The sequence below is a fragment of the Saimiri boliviensis genome, chromosome 2, assembly GCF_048565385.1.
Source record: "Saimiri boliviensis isolate mSaiBol1 chromosome 2, mSaiBol1.pri, whole genome shotgun sequence".
In the NCBI taxonomy this organism is placed as follows: domain Eukaryota; kingdom Metazoa; phylum Chordata; class Mammalia; order Primates; family Cebidae; genus Saimiri; species Saimiri boliviensis.
In genome coordinates, this window is record NC_133450.1 from 153,766,750 (window position 1) to 153,782,611 (window position 15,862).

The window sequence follows — 15,862 nt, forward strand, 5'->3', positions numbered from 1 at the left end:
GCCTCTATAACAGGCTTACATTTTTTCCCCTCAGTTTTTATTTTGTTTTGTTTTTGTATTGTTGCTTTGAGACAAAAGTCTCGCTCTCTCACGGAGGCTGGAATGCGGTGGTGTGATCACAGCTCGCTGCAACCTCTGCCTCCCAAGCTCAAGCAATTCTCCTGCCTCAGCCTCCTAGGTTGCTGATATTACAGGTGTGCAACACCACACTGGGCTAATTTTTGTATTTTTAGTACAGACAGGGTTTTAGCATGTGGGCCAGAATAGTCTTGAACTCCTGACCTCAAGTGATCTGCCTGCCTTGGCTCCCAAAGGGCTCGGATTACAGGTGTGAGCCACTGTGCCCAGCCTTCCCCAGTTTTTACCAGACATTTTATATTGGGTAGACTTCACAATATTGTATCTTTACTACATAGCAATATTTCTCATTTTTCATTCACCAGCTTATGCTTTTTGTTCACATTTTATTTCTAAGCGATTTTCCTCTTTTTTCCCTAAGAGTACATGCTTCTGGAATTATTCAATTATTACAATAATTTATTATTGTAATAATAAATTATTTCTACCAGTTGTGATTGGTAGAAAAATATTTGGTCTCGGAAACACATAAACAAGTCTGTTTGGCTTTGTTCCTGCAGCAGCCTGCAAAGTATTTCTGGATTTTCTACTGAGAAAGCCAAAGCCACACAGACCCCCTATATGCCCCAGATACAAAGAACAGCTGATTGTTTACCCCAAAGAACTTCCTCTGAAGGCCGCACATGGTGGCTCACGTGTGTAATCCCAGCAGTTTGGGTGGCCAAGGTGGGCGGATCATGAGGTCAGGAGATGGAGATCATCCTTGCTAACATGGTGAAATCCCGTCTTTACTAAAAATACAAAAAAATTAGCCTCGCATGATGGCGTGATCCTGTAGTCCTAGCTACTTGGGAGGCTCAGGCAGGAAAATTACTTGAACCCGCGAGGCAGAGGTTGTAGTGAGCCAAGGTTGCACCACTGCACTCCAGCCTGGGTGACAAAGAGAGACTCCATCTCAAAAAAAAAAAAAAAAAAAGAAAAGAAAAGAAGAACTTCCTCTGAACCAGGTGTCTGGGGGCTCTGTGCCTGTGGGGAAGTCTGAAAGGCCATAGCAGGGAAGTAGAAAGGAACATAAAGGAAATGCGGTCATTGGAGGGGATGGCCAACGCTGTTATGGGCAGGAAAGGACTGAACAGAACAATGTTGTCCAATCGCAAATTTTAAAAACGCCTGTCTGTAGTTTGGGTGAATAGGCTTAATTGTAACACATAATGAAAGTGGTTTCAAACCAGGCACACATGTAAATGCCTAGATAGAAACAGTCATGAATGACCGAGTATGATTTATTCTCCATGAGAAGGGTATTCATTTACTCAAACATGTATTCCAGGATGTCTTTATCTGAGGTACTTTGAGGTACACAAGATGAATGAGATGGCCCCTATTCTCAAGGCACACAAAAGAGAAGCCAAAACTCAAGTACATGTAATAATGAGAAAGTCTGACAGGATTGAGTTAATGCTTTTACTTGGCTTTGCCTCTAACAAGTATTCAATCATCACAGTCAGAGAGCTTAGATGGAATGTTCTTTAAAATGTAATACAAAATTAAAAAGCAAAAAAAAAAAAAAATACCAAGGCCAAAAGAGATCATAAATCAGCCATTAATCACTGAATATTAAATTTTCCAAGTGTTTGAGATGTGCTTGGCTGTGTGCAGGTGTAAGACATACTGGGCAGGCAGCTGCTTTCAACGAACCAACAATTTCCCTGGAGAATCAAAACTGAAAGGAGTTCAGGGGAGAGGGAGGTGACAGTGGTTGTTCTGGAATCAGGTTCTACAGTCAGCATTCTTAAGTAATGCGTGAGATGTCAGAGCAGGAGGGAAGGAGCAGACCCATAGAAAGAAAGGGCCATGGCGTGTCTGGTGAGAGAAAATTATCCTGTGCTAATATGATGGGAATTCAAGGGGGAGAGGGCGATTAGTGACAGGCTAGATGGCCTTGGGAGACAGCCACAAATATGACAAATCAAGGAACATTTGCTGAAGGCTTCTGTGGAGGCCAATAAATATTATAAAAGTAATATTGCTTAAAAGAAGTCAAGACAAAATGGGAAGGGAAGAACAGATTTGAAGGGTGAATCTAGAGCCTGCTGCAATAGTCATGAGGATGAAGACCTGAAAGACCAAGGCAGAGCTGCAGGCTGAAAGGAAGAAGCCCACGTGATGTCTACAACAAAAACACTGTCAGAACCTGAGCAAAGCCAAGGACTGACGAGTGCAGGATTAGGGGTTAAGTCAAGATGATGAGGTGTGCAAGCTTCACTAACTACTGAAGATCATGGAGTTATCAGAGCAGCTTTCTTCCTGCCTGGTGGTAACCTGTGCCACCTTTAACCCAGCTGCAAAAGGAACCAAGGAGGGACACTTGAATCAGGCTAAACCAGCAGATTATTCACAGCAAGAACTTTATCTATAACACAGGGGCTGAGTGAGTCAAGTGGTTTTGGCCCCGGACTTTTCAGGTCAGCTAGGGCCAGGGCTAGCCAAGGTCATGGGAGAGTGAAACTAGGAAAGCTGCAATTTAATCAAACTGTAGAAAGATGCATAGAGAAGACCCTGTGTTTCCAGACAGACAGAGGTACTGCTACAGCCTGACGACCTCCCAGCTGTGTGATGTCTAACCATACTCCCTAGCTAGCAACTGGGTTCTGGAAGGGCCCATGTATCTTCACAATCCATTCAGCATTTACTTGAGTTCTTTGCAGAAATTTCCAGTCATTATCGCCAAACTCTCCTTGACTAAGACAGAAATTATCAGTAAGCTGCTATAAGCCTAGCTGAGGCCATCACTCCAATCTTCACTTGTCACTACCTCCTCTGGGGAGTCACACCCTAATGTGACAGGGGATAACAGCTTGGTGGTCACAGGAAGGGGCTCTGGTGTCACAACCATGACTGGCTTCACTGTTGACTCTGCCTCACTCCAGCTGTATGGCCTCCTCAAGTTGCTTAAACTCTGTGTGCCTGTTTCCTCATGCGGGAAATAGAAAACTACTAGCACCTCTCTCACAAGGCAGTCATTAGTACTGTCCCGGATTTACAGCACTGCAATGTTCCTGGCACACCGAACGCACTCCCTACATTCAGCATTGTGATGACTATTTTGCTACTCTCACCAGAAGGAGCACCACAAGGCAGGTCGGGCCCTCATTGCCCTGCTCCCAACCTTCCGGTGGCTACAGAAGAAACTGGTGCTCACCCTCTGCTATGGACACTCCTCCTCCATTCTTCCTGCCCTTGAGGTGAAGGAGCCTTTGTACACAGGGCCCTCTGTGCCCCACATGCACCCTCTCAAGTCTTAGAGGGCTCTCACTTCTGCAAATGTGGCAGGTGCTCTGACAGCCTCCTGCCTGCACCAACAGTGTTTGTTCTACTTGAACTAGCCTCTCCAGGGCTGGGCCAATCTCAAATGCTTCTCCCTAAGGACTTCCTTGAAGAATGCAGTGCTTCCTCTGCTGTGCCCTCACAGCCCTTGGCCAATACACTTATATTCTGGAATAGTCAGGTGTTTAGATGACCCTGGACTGCATATGCTCTCAGACCTATCAATAATAATTACCAGAGCAATGTATATGAAGCACTCCTTTGTGCCAGGCACTCAGACAAGTACTACATGAATTAACTCATTTAATTCTCCCAACAACTCCAAGGAACAGGCTTCTGTTATTATCCTCATTGTTTGGCTGCAGAGGAAAACAAAGGCAACAGAAAGGTTAAATAACTTGTCTCAAGCTGGGGGTGACGTGGTGTACACCTGTAGTTCCAGTGCTTTGGGAGGCCAAGGCTGGAGGATCACTTGAACTCAGAAGTTCAAGGCTGCAGTGAGATATGGTCATGCCACTGCACTCCATCCTGAATGACAGAGTGAGAGACACTGTCTCTCAAAACAAAAAACAAGAAACTGAAAACTAAAAGCATTAAATAAAATATGTAAATAACTTGCCCAAAATCAGACAGTTGGAGCCAGGATGGGAATGTACAGACAGTCCAGTTCCAAAGTGGCTCTTAACCTCTCTGCTAATACTGCTTATTTGATGACTTCGCTTATTTCCTTAAGTCCGCTGCCCAGCAATCTCTGCATCCTGCCCCCTGCCTCCCAGAGGAAGGGTGGGCCCTTCGTTTCCCGCCTTCCCACCTGTGAACCATGAGCGTCCATACCCAGCCTTGTCCCTCTCTGATGCACAGCTAAGGTATGTTCTCCACTCCCCACAATACATACCTGTCTGGAGCGCTATCAGATATTATTTTTCCTGAATCAACTACTTCCTCTCATGTGGCTCTTCACTCTGAGAATACGGGCATGTGAACTCCTTCCTGAGAGCTTTCCTTCTATCTCCTGAAACCTCTTCTTCGCCCTGCTGTTCCCTCCTGGCTGCAGCATCATCCCACTCCCTTTATGCTCAAAGTCAAACTCCTCAAAAGACTATCATTATCCATTCTCCATCTTTACCCCTGCCCCTCCATACGCTCATGGAGGCACAGCAATCCAGCCTCCCGGACAACCACCTCGAGTTCACAAGTTGGACTCCTCGTTGCTTCACCCAAGCAGTCATTTCATTCATGACCTTCTTTGACTTCTCTGAGGCACTGACACTGAGTACCCTGCACACAGCAGGCTCTCAAATCTGTGCTGAACTGAAGAATGGCCAGTCCCCCTTCACTGACTGTCTCTCTTCCCTTGGCTACCTGACGTGGCCAATACTGCTATTTGCCTACCCCAAAGAATCCAAATCTCTTTTCCCCATGTGCTTTATTAACAGGATCCTAGTTGTATTTAGGAAGGCAATATGCCCAGTTAAACAAATAAGGAACTTGTATTCCCAGACATTCTAGCAGTGAGGTGTCGACAGATATTTACATCCAGAGAGACTTGTTAGAAGCAAACTCAGTTGGCATGGGGATTTCTACCACTTGGCATTTGCTCTTTGACCTTTCTCCCACAGAAGATGGACTTGGGAGATGGCATGAGCAGGACCTCCAAATATGCCTGGTTTTCCCTTCCTGGTATGCCTGGCTCTCCTCCACCTATCTGAACACTTTGTCTTGGGCTCTCTGTCAGGCTTCCTCCTTTCTTGACTGTCTCTTAAATGTTCCTGTTCCTCATGGTCTTCTGAATTCTTTTCTTCTCACTGCTTCTGAATAATCTCTTCCATCATCAACGGCTTTAATTGAAACCTACTTGTGATGACTCTGAAATACTCTTTGAGACCAGACTGCTTTCCCGAGCTCAAGATTTATATTCCCAGCTGCTTTTAGGGTTTCTACAGTATCTCGCAGGCACTATAAATTTAAAATGCTTCAACTGCAGCTTATCATATCCCATCTTACTCAAAGAATGCCATCATTAGCATCCAGATGTCCAAGCCAGAAATCAAGGGGCCATCCCAATTCCTCCTCAATACAGCATCCCCACAAACCATCAATTAAGCTGTTTCCAATCAATCTCCTTGATGTTCCTTGACTCTGAGTCTTTCTCTGCATTTTCCCTTATACGAACTTCATGGAGATTTCACCATTTCTAACACAAATTGCTGTCCAAGACTCCTAATTAGTCTGCCTTTTTGGGGCACAACATTGCTATAAGGACTTTTCTATATGCAAATCTGTCTAGTCACTCTCCTTCTTTAAAATCCTGCAAGGGCTTCCCACTGCTTCAGGGCAGACCTCAGAGTTTTTAGCACAGCATATGACCTCTCATGACTCATCTCTCCTCAGAGCCCACCCCCAACACAATTGCAGCCATATGGGATGACTGTTAGCTCTCAGAATGCATGGTTCTCTCTGCATCTTACCTTTGTACACACTTCAGTGCCTGGCATGCCACATCCTCTTCACTCTCGGGCTAAGTGCTCTTTGTCTTCAAAGATGCAGTGCAGGCATGACTTCCTCTTATAAATCCTCTCCTACCCCTCCTGAGGCAAAGGGCAGTGTCTGTTCTCTGTGCTTGCTTGCTCTGGGACAACCTCTGTTGTGACACTTGCTGACTATATTGTAATGCTCAGTTTAAATTTCTTCCCTTTCTACTATACTATCAGCCCCTTGAAGGCAATAACCTCTATCTATCTATCTATCTATCTATCCATCCATCCATCCATCCATTTTCTATCCATCACAGTGCCTGGCACATGAACAGACTCAAAAATGGAAATTTTAATCCACATATGAGTATTTCTGTTATTTTTATGTAAGCTACCTTGAGTTTAGAAAGGATGTCTCATTTTTAGTCCTTACACATTAAGAAAACGCTTCATAAATGTTTTCTTCCTTCCTGCCTTTAGCATTGGATAATCAATGCATGTTCAAGCATCAAATTGAAATGAAAAACTAAAGATGGCTACAATTTACTACTTCGAATACTTCCATAAGGGTTTTTTTTTTTTTCTGTTCCAAGTCCATTTCACAAAGTTTGTTTCTTTAAATAGATTCTCTTTCAGAATAACTTTAAAAATCATTATAAATAACTCATATCTATTTTAGAAATATTAGAAAAAGACAGAAAAATCACAAAGAAAATAAAAGGGGCCATCGATCTACTCACCCAGAGATGCTCATCATTTATCTGGTGGGGTGCCTTCTTCTAATCTGTTTTCTGTGATGGTTACACACTGACTTCACTCTCTATTGCCTGTTTCCACACTCAAGGGCTGAAGTGGGCTGTTAATATGCTGGGGCAAACCCCCATCATTCATTCCATCAGAATTCAACCTAACATCAGTCAAAAAACAAAGTACAGACAGCCTGTGTGGTGGTCTCTCTAAATAATGAAGGCTTCTTAACGTGAGATTGGGCTTAGTTTGGAGCATGCTCTTCTTTGGCTTCAAACCATACTCAGGTGTGTCTGAGTCTGCTATATTCTTTTCAGGTATATCTACAGCACTGAAATTTCAAAGCAACCTTGTCCCTAATTGAAAAATTAACTCCGGACTTTCCCTTATCTGTTTGATGAGATTCAGTCCAGTCTGACCGAATGTACTTCTTTCAAGTGGTATATTATATTCACAGGAGTACCTCTGTAATCTTATTATTAAACTGTCAATTCCTATGGTTTTGAAAGCAGGAAAAAACAATTCCAAATCTTTTGTCTTGGAATATATTTCAAATCTCTCCCACCTGGCAGGCTGCCTCAACGTCCACCACTGTGCGGTGGATACGTACCCTCTTTTCTCAGCATCAAGGAACAGCATAAACCTATAATTCTTAAGTTCAGCCCAACCGAAAGGAATCCAGGAAGTATCTAACATTGTTGTGATTATTAGCAATCCAATAGAAAAAAAAGTGCCCTTTCCCTAGTGTTAATATTGCTAAGTCCTCCTGGAATTCTAAGTTCTCTCATGCCCGGGCTTGTTATTTTCCCCTGGATAGCCCTCCTCTGAGATTTTTCAGCAGAATATAAAGGACTATGTCCTGACTCAAGCAAAGTACCTTCTCCATCCCCTCTCACACACGCAATTTCAATTTGCCTTATCAGAAGGAAGGCAGAGGCTCTGGAAAGAGAGCAATGGGTTACAATATCTATGGCCCAATCCACCTGTGTGGTAGCAGCAGGTGCTGACTTAGAGAGGCCTGAGAGCCCTAGGAAAAGGCATGGAACCCTGCAACCTGAATCAACACTTTTCCTATCTGGGGTTTCTATACGAGGGGAGAAAAGAGGCAAGCACAGGGAGATAACTTCTTAAAGTCTTCAGACACTTGGAGTGCTTGCTTACAGCTCAAGTTTCTCAAGAACTTCACAGTCATGGAGAATTTGGAGCAAGGGTACCCAAATATCCTACCCTCACATGATGCTGGGAAGCCTAGGACACCTTTGTTTTAATGACAAAAAGCACCGTTTCTGACTTAGCAAAAGCCTATGCCCTTGCAGTAAAATCAGAAAAAGCTACCACCTGTGGGCAGATTTAACCCTGCAAAGAAAAAGGCCCCTTTTCAACAGCAAATACAAAGCATGGCAGCTGAGAAGAGGCTGGAAATCAGCCTCTATCTGCCCTTCAGTGGAGCAGCTTTGTGTGCTGCACAAACTGTAGAACCACACATAAAGGCCCAACATCCTTTTGACATAGACTCTCTTCCATGGGTGATTGACTGGGATGGGTCTTCAAGGCCTTGTTACATCAATGAAAAGGAAATGGTGAGGTCTGTAGAACCCAAGGTAGTTCAAGATACCCATGTTTCCCCAGGCCACAGAAACCAAAGAATACTGGATTATTCATTCATTTAGCAAACACCTGTGCATGTCCAGGCCCTGTCTAGATGCTGGATAAAAGGCATGGGACAAACCTCAAGGACTAGCTTTCCAAAGGAAAGGTCTACCCCCAACATTTGCAGAGCCCAGGCAAGAGAAGAAATGATAGCCACATACCACATGCTGTGTGTGAGGCTTCTCCTCACTCACTGGCTCAAACTGGGCACCTGCTGCCCACAAGTATCTCCACCAGCTCCTTCGCCATCACTAATTTCAGTTTCTCAAAGGAACCTGACATGGGAAGGCCAGGTTCATGTATGTCTTCTTTGGAGAAATATCTACTTAAGTCCTTTGCCTATTTTTCAGTCAGCCTCCTTATTTTCTCTTCTGCTACTGGGTTGTAGGGGTTCCCTACATATTTTGAGTATTAACCCCTTTCAGATGTAAAGTTTGTTAATATTTTCTCCCATTCCATGAGTTGCCTTTTCAGTCTGTTGATCTTTTACTTTGCTGTACAGAAGCTCTTGAGTTTGAAATTGTCCTAGTCCTAATTGCTGCTTTTGCTTTTGTTGCCTGTGATTCTGACGTCATATCCAAGAAATCATTGCCAAAACCAACGTCATGAAGACTTTACCCTAGCTTTTCTCCTAGGAGTGTCACAGTTTCAGGTACTATCTTTAAGTCATTAATTCATTTTAAGTTGGTTTTATGTGTAGTATGAAAGTCTAGTTTCATTCTTTCACATATGGATATCCAGTTTCCCAACACCATTTGTTGAAGATACTATCTTTTCCTATTGTGTATTCTTAGCACACCTGTGGAAGATCAATTGCATGGGTTCATTTCTGGGTCCTCTATTCTATTTCATTGGTCTATACGTCTATTTTTATGAGAGTACCATATTCTTCTGATTACTGTGGCTTGTAATATATTTTGAAATTAGGAAGTGTGATGCCTTCAACTTTGTTCTTCTTTCTGAGGATTGCTTTGGCTATTTGGGCTCTTTTGTGGTTCCATATGAATTTAATTATTTTTCTATTTCCATAAAAAATGCCATTGGGATTTTGATAAGAAGTGCAACTAAGAGGACTTCATTCATTTGCACAGCTGGTGTGTGCCCTAAAATTAGTCACTGATGAACAGAGGATATATGCTATAGACAGAGAGTTTCAGTATTATCAATTATACTCCAAATGTTTTTTAAAATTAAAGCCAACATATTGATGGAAGGTGTGGTTATCTCAAATATAATTTTAGCTGCATTCAGATTTCTTTAGCGTTGAACTTATACGTCCAACTGACAGCTCCCTTTAGAATCCTCACAAGCATATTAGAGATAGGTCCTAAACAAAACTCAAACCCTTCTCTATTTCCATCCCTGCGAACTTTCCCATCTAATTCAATGTCACTTCATTCCCAAGTTTACTCATCAGTAAACTTCACTGACAACCAGTCAATTTTGATTTCTCTCTCCTTCCCCTTGGTTTGCTCTCTCCCAAGTCTTGCTGATTTCTCAAAACCATCTTTTGCTCTCCACCCTTATTGCTATCCTTCAGCCCAGTCACCAACATCTCTTACCTAGACTAATATAACATCCTCCTACTTGGTCTCCCTGCTTCCATTCTCCACAGGGAAAAAATGGTCTTAAAAAGAAAATCAGTTCAGGTTAGGCCTTGTGTAAAACCCTTTAATGCCTTCTCGTTACATTGGAATAAAATCCAGACTTCTGACCTTGGCCTATGAGACCTCGTGTGGTCTGCCATCTGCCTAGCTCTCTACACTCATCTGAAGCTATTCTTCCTTTCACTCACCAGCCTCCTTTCAATTCCTCAAGGGCATGTACGTGCCTCCCCCTTGCCCATGATGATTCTCTCTGGCCACTCTACCCAAAGCAAGCGCTTCTCTGTGGTTCGAGTTATCAGCCCATTGTTTATTTCCTTCCTAACATTTTTTGTACCTGGCAGTGATTTTACTAACTACTAACTACCTTTTATTGCTTTAGTGTATTTCCTCTCACTATAATGTAAACTCCATGAAGCAAGCAGCTTCACATGTCCATTATGAACTAGAGAGAAAGTTAATTCAGTTCAATGTCTGGTCCATAGGGTCCATAGTAAGTGCTCAAGAAATATTTACCAAGTCAACAATCATACAACCATCTTAGAAATTCACCCCAATTATTGCTCTCCAGACTTCTATTCATTAGGCTTCTAAAACATAAACAAAAATTCCTTTCTTATAAAACAAGCTCAAAATCAATAAAGGATTCATTATACTTTGAGAAAGTTTAATTCAAATCTTGTCTCCAATACATTGTTTTCTTCAAATATCACATTGGCTATCAAATGTAACTCCATGGAGAATTTAAAAAAACCATCATGGATGTAAACTCATTTATTAAAAAATAATGGCAGTAGCATAAGAGTACTACATGCCTATTTCATGTGGAAAATATTTAAATAAGATCATTATGGCTCTCTTACAACATTTCTATTTAGTCTAAACCTCTTGTTCCTTTCCACTATAAATCTGCTTTGTTTGAAATCTCGGAATGTACATACAGCCCAAGGCTTTTCCAATGCCAAAACCAAAAAAGGTGCTCAGTGATCTTTATCATATTTTGGAGTATTAATTACTAACAGCACAAAAAATTTAGCAGATAATTTTAACTATATATTCTTTATCTATTCTTTCTTCCAATCTCTTTGTGAATCTGTAGCCATGATTTCTAAGTGATTAAATCCAGGTCAGGTAAAAAGTATGCCACTGAGACAAGAAGTAATTACAAAAACTCCTTAGTAAGTCATATCCATTTCATCTGATCTTTCAGGATCACATGGTTTAGTAATTTCTTAAAAAGGAATAAACAATGGAGATTTTTTAAAAACTCAGAAATATAGAAAAATAAAAACAATCAGTAAACACTACCACCATCACCAACAAAAAATTCAACCCAATACTTACTCCAAATGTTTTAAATCAACATTGCCATTCTTGTTTGCTGGAAATTCATAGAATATACTCTGTTATTTGCATATATTGAATGAAACTCATCATGTGCCCCTTGTCTCCCTGGGGAATGCCTAGCTACTTATCAACCTGCTAAAGAGTTTTCTCCGTAAAAATTTTTGCATTTCCTTCCTCTGGGTTCCTGTAGCATCTTGACCATATATCTTTTACACAGCAACAAATAACCACAAAGAATTGTAGACATTAAACATATATGTGTTTACCATACCAACAGCAACTTAAGGACTTGTCCACTCATCTTTGTAAGTCCAGGCCCTAGCACAGTGCCAGACACATAGTAAGTTTTCATTCTCCAAACATTTACTGCAAAAATGAATAATTAAGTCATCTCTTTTATTCCTTTTCCTAAGCTCTATAAATATGGTCACCATATTTTATAACCCTAAAACTGACAACCATGTCATAAAGGATTTTGTTGTCATTTAATTTAGGGGTATAAAACAGAAACATGCTAGTTTTGCTAGTTTTGATGTCCAAATACTAGAATTTCTGAGATGTTTCACTGGGCAACCGGAGGCAATACTTAATAACTAACTTAGAAAACGTGGGATCTCAAGTTTCTATAGCTATGAAAGATGGAAACAGTGGTGACCTTCAATCAGTGGGATAGATATCTAACTCTGGCTTCTTCCTCATCGTCCCACTCCCTGTGCTCCAGCCTTTCTTTCATTCAAATGACACAATGGTGAGGATGACTGACTTCCTGGTAACCTCACTGGCCCTGAATTACAGGTTGCTCTAGTTGAGGAGAAGATAGCCTTGGAGCAACATTTCCTGATGACATTATCAAAACTCTCTAGTTGAGATCAAATGAAGAAAATGCTGTCTTAGATTCACGGGAAAAGTTTGAAATGCAGATTATTTTAAGAGCACTATACTTTTTTTTTTTTTTCAGTCACACACAGGAGTTCCAAACATGACCATCAAATAAATAACAAAACCAACTCAGAAAGGAATGTTTTAAGAATGGACAAAGTTGAATTAGGTATTTTATACTGGCAAGTCTAAGAAATGTTTGTGGTCTTTAGATGTACCAGAACATTGTTTGTAATTGAGGAAAAAACTGAAAATATCCTAAAGAGTAACAGTGGTTTAACGGTGGTAGATCCAGAGAACAAAATATCATGCAACTATCAAAAATGCAGAAGCATATTTAAAATATTTGCTGTATATTATATGGAGAATAAAAGTAGTTTATGGAGCTGAATATACAGTAGGATGCTATTGTTGTATGAAAATCACATATGCATACCTAGACAAAGGAAAAGCCTGGAACAATATACATGAAGTGCGGACAATGGCATCTCAGCGAAGTGTACTACTTTTCGCTTACCAGAATTTTCTACAATTTCTAAAATGAACCTGCACCTCTTCTCCCATTAGAAGCTATAATTTAGAACCAAAGGCAAAAACCACATGATCATCCCAATAGATGCAGAGAAGGCCTTCAACAAAATTCAACAGCCCATTATGCTAAAAACTCTTAATAAACTAGGTATTGACACAACGTATCTCAAAAAAATAAAAGCTATTTATGACAAACCCACAGCCAATATCATACTGAACAGGCAAAAACTGGAAGCATTCCCTTTGAAATCTTACACTAGACAAGGATGCCCTCTCTCACCATTCCTATTCAACATAGTATTGGAAGTTCTAGCCAGAGCAATTAGGCAAGAAAAAAATTAAAGCATATTCAATTAGGAAAAGAGCAAGTCCAATTGTCTTTATTTACACACAACATGACTGTATATTTAGAAGACCCCATCGTCTCACCCCAGAATCTCCTTAAGCTGATAAGCAACTTCAGCAAATGTTCAGAAATCACAAGCATTCCTATATACCAATAACAGACAAACAGAGAGCCAAATCATGAGGGAACTCCTATTCACAACTGCTACAAAGAGAATAAAATACCTAGGAATACAACTAAAAAAGGATGCGAAGGACCTCTTCAAGAACTACAAACCACTGCTCAAGGAAATAAGAGAGGACACAAACAGATGAAAAAACATTCCATGCTCATGGTTAGGAAGAATCAATATCATGAAAATGGCCATACTGCCCAAAGTAATTTATAGATTCAATGCTATACCCATCAAGCTACCATTGATCTTCACAGAACTGGAAAAAACCACCTTAAACTTCATATGGAACCAAAAGAGAGCCTGTATAGCCAAGGTAATCCTAAGCAAAAAGAACAAAGCTGGAGGCATCATACTACCTGACTTCAAACTATACGACAAGGCTACTCTAATCAAAACAGCATGGTACTTGTACCAAAACAGAGACATAGACCAATGGAACAGAACAGAGGTTTCGGAGGCAACACCACACATCTACAACCACCTGATCTTTGACAAACCTGACAAAAACATCCAATGGGGAAAAGATTCCCAATTTAATAAATAGTGTTGGGAAAACTGGCTAGCCATCTACAGAAAGCTGAAACTGGACCCCTTCCTTACACCCTGCACTAAAATTAACTCCAGATAGATGAAAGATTTAAACATAAAACCTAACACCATAAAAATCCTAGAAGAAAACCTAGGCAAAACTATTCAGGACATAAGCATAGGCAAGGACTCCATGACTAAGACACCAAAAGCAATGGCAACAAAAGCCAAAATAGACAAATGGGATCTAATCAAACTTAAGAGTTTCTGCACAGCAAAAGAAACCATCATTAGAGTGAACTGGCAACCAACAAAATGGGAAAAAAATTTTGCAATCTACCCATCTGACAAAGGCCTAATATCCAGAATCTACAAAGAACTAAAACAGATTTACAAAAAACAAACAAAAACAACAACAACAAAAAAAACCCATTCAAAAATGGGTGAAAGACATGAACAGACACTTTAGACATTTATGAGGCCAACAAACATATGAAAAAGTGTTCATCATCACTGTTCTTCAGAGAGATGCAAATCAAAATCACATTGAGATACCATCTCACGCCAGTTAAAATAGAGATCATTAAAAAATCAGGAGACAACAGATGCTGGAGAGGATGTGGAGAAAAAGGAACACTTTTACACTGTTGGTTGGGAGTGTAAATTAGTTCAACCCTTGTGGAACTGTGGTGATTCCTCAAGGATCTAGAAATAGAAATTCCATTTGACCCAGCAATCCCATTGTTTGGTTCATACCCAAAGGATTATAAATCATCCTATCATAAAGACATATGCACACATATATTCATTGCAGTACTGTTTACAATAGCAAAGACCTGGAACCAACCCAAATGCCCTTCAATGATAGACTTGACAGAGAAAATGTGGCACATATACACCATGGAATACGACACAGCCATAAAGACAAAGAAAATGTGACACATATATGCCAAGGAATACTACACAGTTGTAAAAAATGATGAGTTCATGTTCTTTGCAGGGATGTGGATGAATCTGGAAACCATCATTCTCAGTAAACTGACACAAGAACGAAAAGCCAAATACCACATGCTCTCACTCACAGGCGGGTGTCAAACAATGAGAACACATGAGCACAGTGAGAGGAGCATCACACACTGGGGTCTATTCGGGGTGCTAAGGGAGGGACAGTGCGGGGTGGGGAGGTTGGGGAGGGATATGGGGAGAAATATCAGATATAGGTGATGGTGGGATGAAGGAAACAAACCACCTTGCCATGTATGTACCTATGCAACAATCCCGCATCATCTGCCCATGTACTCCAGAACCTGAAGTACAATAAAAACAAAGGAAAAAAAAAAAAGGGTATAATTTACTTGTTTATTTTGTTTTTCTAATATTTTTTCACATGACTAAAATACATGTCTTATGAAAGTTTGCTCAAAAGTAAATGTCATTTAAATTCTTCTCCTAATTAAAGGTTGATAGACCGTATTAAAATTAAAGCAGATTTCTGAATTCTCTATGAAAAAATGAATGAAATAGGAAAAGCCCAGAAATTTTCATGAATGTTAGGAAAACTCACTGACTTCATATTCTATCAAAATTGCAACATCATTTCCCTAGTAAGCGTTTTAGTCTGGAAGATTTCCTAAAGCCTACAACACCTGCTAATATGCAAATACATTAAGACATACATGCCACAGATTTCTGTGAGCGAACAATCCACACATTTTCCAAAGCACTATCTGTCACCATTAATAAACATTCACTGAGTTCTTTTTCAGTGATTTGGTATTAGGAAAGATAGATAAACTATTGTTCCTTTCCTTCAGGAAATCTGCCCTAAAGAGAGGGGATTATTCCATATATTACATATATTCTTTGGGTTTCCATTTATTCAAGTTACCAGGTTTTTTAATAAATAACTTTACAACTTTATAGAAAATTCCTTTGTAATCCTTACTACTTTTTGCGGTAAGAACCACTCCCATTTAACAGATGAAAAGACTAAGGCACACAAAGATTAAGCTATTTGCCTAAAATCAGAAAGCTTGTAAATGAGGTTAGGTGTGGAATGTAGTTCTACCAGCCTGCAGAGACTCAGCTCTTTTAACCATTCTCACACACACACACACACACACACACACACACACACACACACAAAGTTACGAGTACAGGCAGAGGGTAGTACACC

The 15,862-nt window shown here is 40.5% G+C and overlaps 1 protein-coding gene and 1 pseudogene across 6 annotated transcripts in view; one reads left to right on the top strand and one right to left on the bottom strand.

The window, feature by feature from the left end:
* PIP5K1B (phosphatidylinositol-4-phosphate 5-kinase type 1 beta) overlaps positions 1 to 15,862 on the bottom strand; it is a 488,372-nt gene that overhangs the window by 213,139 nt on the left and 259,371 nt on the right. Inside the window, exon 1 of one of the 6 annotated variants that reach the window (XM_074394721.1) lies at positions 734 to 15,861. The exons of the other annotated variants lie outside the window; for them this stretch is intronic. The gene's annotated coding sequence lies outside the window, so the exon portion shown is untranslated. Of the gene's footprint in view, positions 1 to 733; position 15,862 lie in introns of those variants that run through there. 6 annotated transcript variants of the gene reach the window in all.
* Positions 1 to 15,862, top strand: part of LOC104652606 (AP-3 complex subunit mu-2 pseudogene) — a 30,435-nt pseudogene that overhangs the window by 8,003 nt on the left and 6,570 nt on the right.